The sequence below is a fragment of the Dermacentor albipictus genome, chromosome 1 (assembly GCF_038994185.2).
Source record: "Dermacentor albipictus isolate Rhodes 1998 colony chromosome 1, USDA_Dalb.pri_finalv2, whole genome shotgun sequence".
Lineage (NCBI taxonomy): Eukaryota > Metazoa > Arthropoda > Arachnida > Ixodida > Ixodidae > Dermacentor > Dermacentor albipictus.
The window spans coordinates 123,842,608-123,858,081 of record NC_091821.1 but is presented as its reverse complement, the minus strand read 5'-3'; the positions used below and the strand labels follow the sequence as shown (position 1 = coordinate 123,858,081).

The 15,474-nt window shown below is 46.6% G+C and overlaps 1 protein-coding gene and 1 long non-coding RNA gene across 4 annotated transcripts in view; one reads left to right on the top strand and one right to left on the bottom strand.

Annotated features, from left to right (window-relative positions):
* The window catches only part of LOC135904809 (G-protein coupled receptor dmsr-1-like), a 1,021,428-nt gene that overhangs the window by 506,065 nt on the left and 499,889 nt on the right, over positions 1 to 15,474 (bottom strand). The window lies entirely within an intron of this gene.
* LOC135904838 (uncharacterized) overlaps positions 1 to 15,474 on the top strand; it is a 126,996-nt gene that overhangs the window by 40,735 nt on the left and 70,787 nt on the right. The window contains exon 2 of one of the 2 annotated variants that reach the window (XR_010565228.2): positions 11,216 to 11,331. The exons of the other annotated variant lie outside the window; for it this stretch is intronic. This is a non-coding gene — a long non-coding RNA (uncharacterized lncRNA). The remainder of the gene's footprint in view (positions 1 to 11,215; positions 11,332 to 15,474) is intronic. 2 annotated transcript variants of the gene reach the window in all.

Sequence of the window (15,474 nt, the reverse complement as noted above, 5' to 3'; positions counted from 1 at the left end):
TTATCATAAGGATATATTTATTGAAATTTGATTCCTTACCATGAGAGGAAAGCTGGCTAATAAGCATATAATTGTTCTTTATTCTTAAGACATCCTGTTAATATAAGGTTGCTGTGTTTTTGAACCTCATCAATTAAAATGTTATGAAAAATAAATTATGAAAGGCACGCGAAACAAATATTCTAGTTCATTACCCAGCATTCACTCAATGAGGATGTAGCACGTCTATCCTGTCACGTTGTAGTGAAGAAAAAGGCAGTTACAAGAGAGTGAGTCACGAATCTAACTCACAGTAAGGCGAGCTTGCGTGTAAAAAGAAAATAACACTGAAAGCACAACGACCGCTGCATGAAACATAGTGCTTTCTCTGAATCTGATCTATGGATCAAGGCATCGGTTCATCAGATTGGAGTGCTCGTAGATTGCAGCGCAAACTCGCGCGCTTGAATATGATCGAGAATGTACGCCAGAATTCGCTTCACGAGCGCAATCTGATTAGATAACGCTTTTTCGCTATTGAATTCGTGACATACTGGATATTAGAAACACATGCAGGCGCGTCTTCAGCTAACCGATAACTTTGTAGCAGTGGTTACACGCTAAAAAAAGCTGACCCAAAAACGAAAAAAAAATGTACAGTTGCTTTAAATATTAGCTGCAACATAGTGCACGTGGTAAAAAGGGCCCCAAGACTGCACAGTGGCGCCGACATAGAAAAAATTCAAGAGCTAAACGCTTTTCGACTACTTGTACACGCACTCGTGCGCACGCATATTCAAATACGGAAACACAAACATGCGCTCACACTTGCACAGGCAAATGCAAGTAAACAAGCATGTAGACTCCCTCTCCTTCCCTGCTGCCTCACAAAAACATGCGCATACAGACTGAATGACACTAGCTCCGCAATTCCCGTTAAAACTCTAGGTGTAATAAATTGTTGTACGGTTTAAATTTGGCGTTTCTTCAAGTCAATGTGCCCTCTGCCGAGAGGGCGCAAAATCATTCGCTCCTGTCGTGTGATATAACCTCCCATTTTTTTGGATTCTAGCGCGAAGTGAAACACGGACACAGAAAGGAGCAGACAGGACGAGCGCTCGTCCTGTCTGCTCCTTTCTGTGTCCGTGTTTCACTTCGCGCTAGAAGCCAAAATCATGTTACCGTACCAACTCGCCCAACTGTCTATCCTTTTGCATTACATAACCTCCCATCCCCGACCAAAACAGTTTTTTAACGCACCACAAACGTTCCGACTAAGTACCATAATGCATATCTTGTTACAAGAGGTATCCTCTTGGCGCAGTCACTTGAAACTTGTTGAGACTCAGCCGATATATTGCAATAAATTTGCCCAATATTTTGCCCATTCAGTTACTTATGTGGATTGTCGTGTAGTTTCACAGAATGGTTCTATAGCAAAGGCATGATAGTTTCTTTAACTTAACACAAAGACATACGCATGCTTATTGTGTTTTCCAAGGAATAAGATCTGATAATAAAAGCGATGAATTAAGAAAGGAGCAACCCATTGCTTCTTTTAGTAAGTAAAAATAGAAAACATATTTGAAGAGCACTCCTGAAAAAATAAATAAAAAAATAACGAAACTAAATCTTGAGTTATGTGTTTCGGCCATCTGATGGGAGAATGCCGAACTCAGTCCTACGTGGCTTTATAAAGAGAAGAATCACGCAGCACGGTATCGAACCGCTGCCAGCATGACGCGGAAAGATAAGCGCGCGACTAAACCACCAGGACACGGCCCCTAATGCTCCGCAAGTGGTACACTCGGGTTTTTACAGGGGAGCTGTTAGAACCTCGCTGGGTTTCTTCTGTCGTTTGCAGCTTGATGTTTGACAGAGTTTCTTCGACGTTTGACAGAGTGAAAGCATAGTATAAAAATATCATCGCGCAGCCTAGCGACGTGGCGAGGGTGGGTGGAGCTTAGCGGGGGAGAAGGAGCGGCGCGGTGGGGACACGGGTGGTCTGATGCCATTGCTCTCCGATAAAAACCTGCGCGCTCGCTTTGGCGGATTTCAATTAGCTACCAGGTACACGGCGTCGGAGTTATCATGCATACAGAGCTAAGGCGTGGCGGTTGCGGCTGCGTCGCGCTGTGAAGCGTCTGGCACAAGACACCGACGCATATGGCATCTCGACAAATCGCTACTGTTGCAGCGGGCGCATCAACTGGTGCGCTGTCCCTACCGAAACCGCCTACCGGGGAAGACGGCATGGATTTTTATGAAGCCTTAACTTCCCCAGCTCACCTGGTCTCTGTTGTTTGCGACAGCAGAGCCACGCATACTTTTTCATAGATATCACGTGAATTTGCCCGACTGTGTTTCGAAAATCGCTTTTTTGGACAATGTTGCACCATGTGCAGAAAGTCGAGATAGACATCAATTGAAAGCTGAGTCCCCGCACTACACACGCTGTGACGGCTATTACGATAACAGCTTTAGATTTATTACAGCTAACTTTTTTACCTCGAAAATCGAGTACAAATTTTTGCCGTTTCCTTAGGCTTCCATTGATGAATCTTTAACCACTCTGGGAACGAAATTCTAGCTTGCCACAGCCTGATCACTACATTTGCTCGCGCAGATTATCTTCTAGAACATATCTGTCATCGACCTTTTTCAATAATAGACCTACAGCTTTAATTATTCGCGAGAAACCCGCTTGTTCCATTAAAAACCCGCTAGCTTCGTGCCGCGGCCTCTTGTAGCATTAGTTAATACGTGTCCAGAAAAGCTGGATAGGATTTTGTATGCATATTTTGCATATGGATCCCCTATCAGGCTTGTGGACATAGGTAGACACTTGTATGTTCTGATATTGTGCAAAAATAAACAATTGTAAACTCTGAAGAAAAATAGGGCAAAAATGTTGCTATAATTCTCGCTAGGCCTGTCAATTTTAAGAAACGTAGGGATTTTGGAACACTATAATACAGGCTAATATGACGTGAATCATCTACCTAGTGGTTTCATGTTTGTCTACTTGTGTGCAGGTCAGAAAACTCAGTGAATATAAACGCAGGTGTAGGGGACTCTTACCTTGCTAATATATTTTGATAATGGAAGATAACATATAAAATTCTGCGTTTGCCTTGAAATTTTAAGGTTACAAATGAAACACGATTTAAGAGAACACAAATAACCTAGCTTTTCCTACACACACAGACATACAAAAAAAAAAAACACTTAGTCTACGTTACTCCTCTATAATTCTGGTTCAAGAGCGTTCATAGCAGAACTAAATTTTGCGGGAAGCGCTTGACCGCTTGTTAACAGTGCCATGACAGTCACCCGAGCTTTATATATATAAATATTGTTACGCATGAAGAAAACGAAGACCAGTGAACGTGCTTGCGGTCCCAGGTGGAGGAAGGAAGAAGAAGACGACGCTCAGTTGATGAACCAGCTGACTGCTCTTGCGCTCACCTCCGCGACTTAAAGTAAACGGTCCCCTTCATCCGTAAGGGTTACAAGCGGTCTCCTTCGCACGCAACAAAGTGGTGGAGGTGCGGGGTATCGCTCACAACAACGGACCCATCACTGCCGCAGCTTCGTCGAAGCCGTCGACTTGCCGGCCTCCCGCCATCAGCCGTGACCATCTTCGACATGCCAGAAGAAGGAGCCACTCCGAGGGCAGCGCCTAGCAGTCAACTGCCATACTACCGAGTTCCACCCACCTTCGGAGGCAAAGCGGGGGAAGATGCCGACGAGTGGCTCGTCCACTACAAGCGAGTGAGCAAATCCAACGGGTGGGATGCAACCGCTCAGCTCACCAATGTGGTGTTCTCCCTGACCGATACCGCCCTCGTGTGGTATGAAAACCACGAGGACGCGCTTACGACGTGGGAACATTTTGTGGACGAGCTAAAGGCTTGTTTTGGGGACTCAGTCGCCAAAAAGAAGCGTGCGGAGCAGACACTGTCTCAACGGGCGCAGCTACCAGGTGAGACATGCACAACATATATCGAAGAAGTATTAAAGCTGTGCAAGGTGGTCAGTGCTCGTATGTCAGAAGAAGATAAAGTCGGACATTTGCTGAAAGGAGTGGCTGAGGATGTATACAATTTTCTAATTGGAAAGGAGAGCCTCAGTTCTGTGTCTGACGTCATTCGGCACTGCAGAACTTTTGAAACGCTCAAGATGCGTCGGATTGCGCCAAAGTTTGGTCGATTGGCAAACGTGACGACGGTTGCCAGTGTGGACACGAGTCCTTGCCTCGACCTTCCTTCCACCATCCGACAGATCGTCCGCGAGGAACTTTCCCGCCGCGAGGAGTTGCATTCAACTGCTGACCACCATGGCGTGTACACGTCACGTGAGGCTATGACGACGCCACATTCGTCCCCTTGGCAACCGATGGTTACCGCAGCGGCCGTAGAGTACAGCGCAGCCCCACAGCCGAGGATGACAACACGCCCTCCGACTCCGCGCTATGACCAACGCGCTCAACGCACGCCTACTCGACGCCCGATGTATCGTCGTGACACACGCCACGAACCAACCCACTACACGCGGGAAAATGATAATATCCGCTTCATCGACGAACAACCAAGGTTTCGACCTCTCCCGGTGTGTTATTCCTGTGGTGTCCCAGGTCATATATCGCGGTTTTGCAACCAGCGTATGACCACGTGGTATGGCCAGCCCTCAGAGTTTTCTCGGCCCTCCGAACAGTCACACGCTGCCCCGTGGCCAGCACACGTATCATCTGGCGACGAGTATTGGCTCAGCAGCTCCCGGAATCGCTCCCCGGCATCTGACAGGAGTTTGACACCCCCACCGCAACGTCGTGCTCCCCGTTCTCCCTCACCGCGGCATCGCACCACGTCCCCTTCGTCACCGGAAAACTAGCTAGCGCGGCCGATGGAGGTGAGGTCGCTGGAGACGTGCTACTGACAGAAATACCTCCTGTGTTGATGCTGAAAAACAAAGTGCGCGTGCTTGTAGATAATGTCCCTGTGATGGCTCTGGTGGACACAGGCGCAACAATTTCCGTCATGAGTGTCTCGTTTAAACACGTGTTAGGGCGAAAGGTTTTGTTTAAATGGGACGAAGATTCAAAGTTCTGTGGAGTGAGTGGTGAGCCATTGCGACCTATTGGTGTGTGTAGTGCTGACGTATTTTTGGGAGGCCATGTTATTACGACAGAGTTTGTAATTATTCCTCGGTCGACTCATGATGTTATTCTCGGCATGGACTTCTTGCGGGAGTGTGGTGCTACTGTCGACTGCCGCACAGGAAAAGTATTCTTAAGTGGTAGGATTCCACCAGGACTCCTGGAGAACCCTGTAGATCGCGAAACTGCACTGTGTGTTTGTGGTGATACGGTCATACCTGCATCATCTACCGTTTGCGTTCCCGTTGTCTGTTGCGGCGCCGATTCCGACTGCTTCGAAGCTACCGTAGAACCGATGCACTTTAACTGTATGAAGAAGAATGTGTTGGTGCCACATTGTGTGGTGTCGATCAAAGGTGGACGCACTGGCTTATGGACCGTAAACTGTTCTAAGGAGCCCGTTATACTAGCAGATGGCATGAAATTAGCCTTCGCCAGGGAACACGCGTCCTTATCAGTGGCTGAATTTACAGATGTGCCGGAAGAACGTGATGGCCACAGTTCGGAAAAGGCCCTTTTGTCGATGGTAAATAAATCGCTCAGCACGAGTGAACGCCGAACGTTAGTGGGTGTGCTTTCGAAGCACGTTTCGGTATTCGACTTTGCGCAGAAGGACAATATACCTGCAATCCCTGCGTCTCGGACGCGCCATACCATCAACACGGGTTCGGCAAATCCGATTAGACAAAAGCCATATCGTGCTTCACCATCAGAGCGCCAGATTATCAACGAACAAGTGCAAGAAATGATTAAAAAGGGAGTCGTACAAGACTCAGCAAGTCCGTGGGCAGCTCCAGTGATTCTTGTTAAAAAAAAAGATGGATCTTGGAGATTTTGCATCGACTATCGCCGTTTGAATGATGTAACAAAAAAGGACGTGTACCCACTCCCACGTATTGATGACGCAATAGACTGCCTTCATTCCGCGTCTTACTTTTCCTCAGTAGATTTACGATCCGGCTATTGGCAAATTCCGATGCATCCTGACGACAAGGAGAAGACTGCCTTTGCAACCCCTGACGGGCTCTTCGAATTTAATGTGATGCCATTTGGATTGTGCAACGCTCCGGCAACTTTCGAGAGATTTATGGACACTGTATTGCGTGGCTTGAAGTGGAACATCTGCATGTGCTACCTCGACGACGTCGTCATCTTTGGCCGCACCTTCAGCGAACACAACTCGCGTCTGGATATTGTCCTGAACTGCATCAGAAACGCTGGTCTAGTGTTAAACTCTAAGAAATGCCACTTCGGAGACCGCCAAACCCTTGTGCTTGGGCACCTCGTCGACAAGGATGGCATCCGCCCTGATCCCCAGAAAACAGCAGCCGTTGAAGCGTTCAGTGCACCGCGCTGTGTCAAGGAGCTCCGTAGTTTTCTGGGGCTTTGTTCCTATTTCCGCCGATTTATACCTAAATTCGCCGACGTTGCGTATCCGCTGACATGCCTGCTACGGAAGGACACCCCCTTTGAGTGGACTCCGGAGTGTGACTCTTCTTTTCGTCAGTTGAAGTTCCTGCTGACGTCACGACCGGTTCTTCAACACTTCAGTCCTTCAGCTCCGACAGAACTCCATACAGATGCCAGTGGCATAGGTATTGGTGCCGTCCTAGTTCAACGCTACGGTGACCGCGAACACGTGATCGCATATGCAAGCCGCTCATTAAGTAGGCCCGAGCAGAATTACACTGTGACGGAACAAGAATGCCTCGCGGTAATATTTGCGGTTCAGCGGTTTCGTTCTTACCTGTATGGACGCCCCTTTACAGTGGTCACCGACCACCACTCATTGTGTTGGCTTGTGAATCTTCGTGACCCTTGTGGCCGCCTTGCGCGCTGGGCGCTCCGACTGCAAGAATACAGCTTCACCGTCTCTTATAAGAGTGGTCGACGACACGCTGATGCGGACTGTCTCTCGCGTATGCCACTTAGTACTACGGACTGTGACGCCGACGACTTCGATCACCTCGTGGCTTCTGTGTCGCCGCGTTTTCCAGACGTCGACTGCTTCAAAACCGAACAGCGAAAAGACGGTAAATTAACACCGCTCTTCACCGCTACGACCGCCTCGACGACAGCAAACCATTTCTGTGTACGTGATGGACTCCTCTATAAGAAGAACTTTTCCAGCACTGGCGCACGTTTTCTCCTAGTGGTGCCGGAGAGCCTTCGCACAGCGATTCTGAGTGCTATGCACGACGACCCTACGTCTGGCCATCTAGGTTCGGCGAGGACGCTCTACCGGATTCAGGAACGCTTTTATTGGCCTGGAATGCGACAATCTGTTGAGACGTATGTGGCCAGCTGCATGCAGTGTCAGCGCCACAAACGGCCATCTACTGCTCCAGCAGGTCTTCTGCAGCCGATCCCGCCTCCAAGCACGCCTTTCCAACAAGTGGGCATTGACTTCGTAGGCCCATTTCCGAAATCAGCCAAGGGAAACCGTTGGATACTTGTTTGCGTCGACTACCTCACACGCTACTGCGAGACGGCGGCAGTGCCCTCCGCAACTGCCACTGACGTTTCAACATTCCTGCTGCAATATGTGATCCTGCGACATGGTCCGCCTCGCGTGATCATCAGCGACCGTGGACGACAATTCACAGCAGACGTCGTAGAGGAGCTGCTTCGTTTGTGTGATTCCCACTTGCGTCACTCGACACCATACCATCCACAAACGAATGGGCTTACGGAGCGCACCAACCGAACAATTGTAAACATGCTATCTATGTACGTGTCATCCGACCACAAGAACTGGGATGACGTACTGCCTTTTATCACGTACGCGTTCAACACCGCCAAGCACGAGACCACCGGCTATAGCCCTTTCTTCCTGCTGTACGCACGGCCACCCCGGTACACAATCGACACTGTTTTCCCCTTCTGCAGTCACGAAAATCCCACTGTCGCCGAGACTCTCTGCCTCGCCGAAGAAGCTCGTCGTATTGCTCGTTTGCGCACTTTGGCATCGCAGGACAGATCAAAAGCACGCTACGACATTCGCCACCGTCCGGTAACCTATCGCCCTGGTGATTTAGTCTGGCTGTGGACTCCAGTACGGAAACGCGGGTTATGCCAAAAGCTTTTGGCCACCTACGATGGACCGTTTGTGATTATTGACAGACTCACGGAAGTCACGTATAACATAGCTCGCCTCACGGCGAGTGGTAGAAGAGCTGCCAAGACACAAGTGGTCCATGTCGCCCGCTTGAAATTGTTCACGTCAAGACACATGGATTGACTCGCCCGGCGGGCTTCGTCTGCGACGAGAGGAATGTTACGCATGAAGAAAACGAAGACCAGTGAACGTGCTTGCGGTCCCAGGTGGAGGAAGGAAGAAGAAGACGACGCTCAGTTGATGAACCAGCTGACTGCTCTTGCGCTCACCTCCGCGACTTAAAGTAAACGGTCCCCTTCATCCGTAAGGGTTACAAACGGTCTCCTTCGCACGCAACAATATATATAAATATGTTATTATACATAAATATAAATTTATATATATAAATACTACGTTTCTAGTCTTGATCTACCTGAAAACTGCCGCGAAGTATTGATTTGTCAGAAAACCGTGACAAATTGAAGCGATTTGTTCAGATTCACGTAAACGAGTTTAGCCGATCCAATATCTACGCCTTTCTACGCAGCCGATTGGTGTTATTCCCGTGTTGTGTTCTAAACATGCGCACAAAATTTATTCCAATTAGTTTTGATCAAATAATTTACTCCTACGCATGCAAATGGCTGCCAATCAAATGCATTTAGTCATACCGCAAAATTCGCAGCGTTCACCCCCTAATCATGTCGGTCTTGTAAAGAATGACAACAACATCAATTTCGTGAGCGCTGTGATGACGTAGTAAGGCATGGTCTTGGGTTAGTCGGTTCCTAGATTCGGCAAACATATAAACTTTAAACTGCGCGAAGAAGACTTCCCCGCGAAGTATAAAAGTTTGCTGAATAAGTGATGACTGTTGTGTTATGAAGCACTACAATGTGAAGGCTACCATAGTGAAGACAATCGCTGCTTCATCACGCACGGAGCCTATGCATCGTGAAGTCACGGTCGCACACATGTAGTTTTTGTATATAAACTGCGTTCAAGCATGATATTTTTGAAGCAAGTTTCGTGCAGTCAAAGTGGATAAAATGTCACCAATTGTTCATTAAAGTTGCTTAAATGTCGCCGTTCTCCAAACAGAAAACTTTACCACTAAACAGAAAGTAATGTCACTAAATCTAGCAGAAAAATTGCCCAAATGGCAACACTGATTAACAAAGACCAGTAAATTATCAAAAACAACGCTTATGTTGTTTTCAGAGATGGTTAGGTTAGATTTGGACTCGACTGTTGTTTTGTGAGATTTACCAGTGTGTCGCCAACACTACCATTTTCAAAAGTTGGGGGGTGGGGGAGTCAAGTGCCCCCCTGCCACCCAGGTGGGTACGCCTACGGTGCTAACTTACAACCACTTGCCTAAGCTGTCCTTGTTCATTTTTTCAGACCTGCTAGATAATAGCTTGTTGCAACGTACATGAAGAAAAAATAACAAAAGAAAACCTTATAAGATGGGGGATGGCTTGGCATCTGCAATAATTTCTCTTGTCTGGAATACTGAGCATTTTCAAGCACGGCGGCACTGATGTTGTTATAGATGACACCACGTAGGAACGACGTAAAAGCAATTAACGACTCTTCTAATTTTTAGTTTTTGAATAACGAGCTTGATTTGTCTTGCTTCTTCTGGCCAGCATATTCTTAACTAAGGAACACAACCTATATGTACAAATGATTTGTGTCTACAATAAGAGGAGGGGAATGAAGGCTGAAGAAATTTAAGGTGCTTATTGCATAGATGAAACAACCTGACGGACGCAACGATTCGGTAAATTATGGCGTGAACATTTAGTCAACCTGAATAGTTTTGGAATAGAATAAAGGCGGAATTTTCACATAAAAACACAAATGGCAGGAAAATAGAAATACAGCCTCTACCCTAAGTAAGCGATAGCGCCAAATATTGAGAGTCTCTGAGAGTCGAGTTCCCAGACTTTCTTTTTTGTGGGAACATGATTACGTAAATATGAACTTATCGACAAAGCAGTACAGTGGCAGAACGACTGCTTCATTTCTCGAGAAGTGAGCGGCTATCGAATCGAATGAAGCTGTCATTTTCCTTGGCGCGAAGCTCTTTTGACTCGAGTTCATATTAAAAGCTTGAATTCCGAATATAAGTTACGCGCGCAAGAGCCCCTGTGCAACGTTTTAATGGCGGGTGCTCAACGTAGAGGACGCAATACGAACGGAGAAGCGAAGTCCTAGCTTTTACTGCTAAGCTCTATACTAAATCTGTGTGATGCCTTCAAGTGCGCGGCTCCTTTGTCGTTGTCCACGAAATGGGGCGAGTAATGAAGGTGTGACAACAATTGCAGCACTTACACCTATTTTCCCTGAATGAAATTATGTGACCGCATATTCTTTTTAACAGGTAAAAACTGCGCTGTTGGCGTTGCACAAGGAATTATAACATAACCCGATCTGGGAATCGGAGTATGCTAAAGCAGCGGTGGGTCGATCTTGACATCAGGGCAAGATGTATATTCTCGCCAAGGTTTTAAAAGTTTTAACGCGACAGCATGATGCCGCGGCATGTCAACGAAGAGAAGTCGTTTGCACGCCGCTAGATAATCATCGTGCCAGAAGAGGAACTCTTTAGAGTGAATCACGAAGACCTGTGAGCTTCTTTTTTATCCACGACCTCCGCGGCTAAGTCAATCTTGAAACTGGCCGTCTTTGATCCGAGATATATAGCATGCAGAGAGAAACAAAGGAAAGGCTGAGCGGCTAACCAGAAAAAGCCCGGCTTGCTACCCTACACGGCAGGAAAGGGCATTTAAAGAGATAGGAAGGAATCATGACGAGTACAGCAACGGGAATCAGTGCTCAAAATCAACGCAGCACAAGTGACTATCACTGCCCATCTCTCAGGCACGCACACCGCACGAAGCGAACTAGCGCTCTGGCTGCCTTTAGCGCACACGTCCATTGTGATCCTGTCCGTGTATATTTTGCCCTCACAGTGACCGACTGTACAGTGTCTCGAACATGGCACACAGCATCTGCCTCTCCATACTATAACGTGGGCAGGTAAACCAAGGATGTGCGATTGCTTTCTTCCCCACTGAAAGTGTCACAGGTAAGGCCGTCGGCGAATCAAATTAGGAGCGTGTATGGCTTGGTAAACACGACACCAAGCCACAGCGGGGAAACGAAGTACACTCTTAAATAAATGTACACCCTTTGGATCCTACCTTCTCCCACGACAATAATCGTCATCTGCCATGGCTTGCGTTTCCTTTCTCGAAAACTCCTCTTTCGCTACTTTCCTGTCGAGAATGCCGTGTCACCCTGTCCACGCGCAAACAATTCGTGACTTGGAAGTACGGGGCTCGCAGCGTTGAAAGATAGGAATGTGGGCAAGACAAACGACGATTATCGTTGGGGGACAAGGCACGACACAAAGGGTATAAACTTTTTTAAGAGTGAGGCAGTAGCTAGATCTTCCAGCGGCTCTATTCTGGACATTCTGCCACTTGCTTCGAGGCGTGACGCCGGCGCGACGCAGGCGCGACGCGTACAAAATGGCGCTGATGGCCCCGTTTTGCTTTCGTAACGTGACGCAAACGACGTTTTGCCCAAGAAACTGAAGTGAAGGCACTAAACGTTCTTGATAAAGCAAAACAGATTTCCTCCTCAGTAAAAATGAAGCATAGGATTAATCCTACGCTTCATTTCAAGGAGGATTAATCCGTCGAAAACGTTTCTCCCTTCCGTCATCTGCTGCGTACAAGGCATCGTCGGCTATATTAGCTAGTGTGCGTATCACCGGGAAACGGAATGCCTCAACATATGTTGGCAGCAACGCACGTTTTCTACCTTGAGACAACATACACGACCTACCAGGCTGCGTTATCGTCATCTCGTGAAACGCAAGTGACTCCGTCCGGCTCGGCTGGCTGAAAAACAGCCGAATATCGCCGATAGCGCTGCGCACGCCAGAGGTATCCGCTTGCGTTACGCTTGCGCAAGCCGGCATGGCGGCAGTCATGGACCACCACCACATATTCGCGAAATTGCAGATGCATTGTACGGGCTTCTGGACGCTACCGCTCCCTTTCTTTTCAAGCGATAAACTTCCTATATAGCTACCAACAACCAGAATAACCTCTTAGTCGATAAAACTTGGAGCTCACGCCACGTTTGATCATCTTGATAATAGCGCAAAATAGTATTTTGCAAAACTTCCGTTTTCCGGAACAAATTTCAAGATACGTGACTTGTCGACAGCCAATCAGAGTCAACATGACTGATAATGGCGGCCGTACAGCAACCATGCGTGTCGAGAATAGGGCCCCAAGTCAGGGTCGAGTCAATGTAGGCGATTGTTCGCAGAATTCGTTGACTGCCACAAGACCAGTGTTACTATCACGTGCCATGGGGCAAAATATAGCTGCTGTGTCTGTTCTTGCGACTGGAATCGACATACCGGTTGTTTTAGCCAACGCTTTCAGAAATTTGTAAAGGTTGCCTGTGGCAGATAGCACAATTATAGATCATGAGCTGCTGCACTCGAAAAGACGTGCATTACTTGCGCTAAAAATTTAAATGCATAATAGACTAATTAATAAAATGCACTAATTAGGTTTTCGCTGATTACCTTGCTGCCTATATTTCAATTTACAAATTCTGGCCGTGGAGTTTGCAAGGTGGATCCACTTGGAACGAATTCTCAGGATGACACCAGTTTTGAGATATTAATTGCCGAACTTTGCTCAGCAATGCGTTCGCATTCCAGTTACTTTCTTTGCAAAACGTCGTTTTATGCGTTAAAGCACAAGAGTAACTGGAACGACATTGCATATCTCTGCAAAGTTCAGGAATTAATATCTCGAAACTAGTGCCATCCTGAGAAGTCATTCCAAGTGGATCCACCTTGCGAACTCCACGGCTAGAATTTGTATATTGGAATATGGGCCATAAAGTAAATAGTGAAAAAATTAATTAGAGCATTTTTAGTTAATACGTCGATTATGCATTTTTAATTTCTTTGCGCAAGTAATGTCCGCCTCTTCGAATAGACCAGCTCATGAACTAGAATTGCGCTATCTGTCACAGGCAACCTTTAGAAATTTTTGAAAGCGTTGGCTGAAACACCCTGTATATCTGCCGCTGTCATGCATGAAATGGGCAGATTCGTCAGAAATATCGTTTCCACTGACACCACAGTGAGTCGAGAGCCACTGATAAAGCATATCGTGTCCTTGTTCTCTTGCTCCATGATGTAAATGTCGTATCTTTGGCAAAAGTTGTTCGTAAGAACCATGGTGCATTAAGCTTTGTATACTTTGAAGAGCTGCCTTCGAGTCACGAAAAATGGTCCAGCGATGAGGCGGCGTCTGAAGAATAGACTAATGCCGCTATATAACCGCCCTAGAACTTGTCAGACCTGTCTTGATCTTGATTTCAACAGACTATGCTGGTATAACACCTGCTCCTGCCAAACGAATAAATTTTACAAAACCGTCCTCATAAACATGGTTTCGGATGCTGCACACCTTCTATTAAAATTGAAATTTTCCTTGCTTTTCTTTTGTATCGGCAGCCCAGCTTTTCTTTTTAAGACAGAAATAGTGAGGTGTACCTCAGGCGTAAGCATGTAAGGGGCTTATCTGTACATATGCGATCTGCATCCCAGCATTTGAACCAACCCCTTTCTATCCCAGTTCGCGTGGTGTTCCGCAGAGTGGGGTGCTGAGCTCTAAACTTTTCAATCTTGCACTAATCGGTATTTGAAAAGCATAGAATGTATCCGTCTACCTACGCAAAGAAGGCCTGCAGATTTCACTGAAAAAGTGCTCTTTCATTGCGTTTACCAGCGAACCGATGTCATTGTACGTCGTTGGAATCAACAGTCAATCGACCCTAAACAAAAGAATACACCAATTTTGGGGGACCATCATAGACCGGGACCTATATCTTCGGGCCCGCACATATTATATGTGAAAAAGAGGCTGATAGCAATGGTTGATCTTGCATTCCTCTGCGGAAAGTCCTAGGGTTCATCAGTGCAATCGATGTTACAATTGTACTGTGCACTTTTTCACGGCTTCCATATGTGTAGTCCTAGTCCGAAGGTGTACAAAACATCGATAGGCCCGCATCACTTTTATTTGATGCAAACAATGAAACTCCCGTCTTCGATTGCAGCATTGCTGCACGATAATTGTACATTAGGTCGGTAAACAAAATGCACTAATCACAAAATATTGTCAAAGAGCTGGCCAATATCAGGCCGCAGACTGCAGGAAAAATATCAGAACCATTCATGCGTGTCTCCTATTCTGGGGTAACTTGAGATGTTAAACATTCGATATGAACGTATACAGAAGTATTAGGAGAGTTAAACTTTCCTTTCGCTTTCATGTACTGTTTACTTATAACCACGTCCAGCCAGCCGTGTCTTTGGTTGTATAGAGAGAGAGAAAGAGAGAACCAAACGCACATCTGCTTTGCTGCTCTGCATTGGAGAAAGGGGATGAGAGGGTGAAAAAGAAAAAGACTGGAAGAGAGAGAACACTAGTTGTTGCACTTGAAAGTGCACGCCTAGTCTATAAACGGTCGCAGAGACCCATCAACTTCTAATGGTGTAGCAATGCCGTCGTTGCTTTCTGCGCAAACGACAATGTGCTAAACCTGAGGCACCAGCATAATTGTAAATTGAGTTGCATTGGCAGCCCGGTTCACAGGCGTATAGAATGATGAGGGCCCGCGCTCTTTTAGAGCTTAATTAGGAAAACGGAGTGTGGCCTATATTAATCGTGGAAGCAAGCCCAAACTTCAAAGAAACGGGGTAATCTTCATATTTCTTTATTAGCTCATCCGTGCGGTACACTTTGAACTTCACATCAAAGGAAGACCTGCATGCCAGAGATCGCAAAGCACATATAGGTGACTATCCTGGCGATTAGTGTATAACTACACTCATTTGTGCACTTTACGTTTGATTCTGCGTGTATAATGGGCATAATATAATTCTCTCAACCTTATTGCGACCTTCGCCTTCAGCATAGTCGATGTTTCCAGGGCACATACGCACACACAAAAAATGGCACACCTTACGATGTCCGTGCTAAAATCTACGCAAATTTTGATGCTCTGATGCATTTTATACCTTTCATATACAACCTCATATCAAGTCACATCACAATTCTACGTGTATGAGGCGCTTAAATAGTACATTGTGTTCTGCAGAGCGGTCATCCCTTGTGTGGTCATCCTA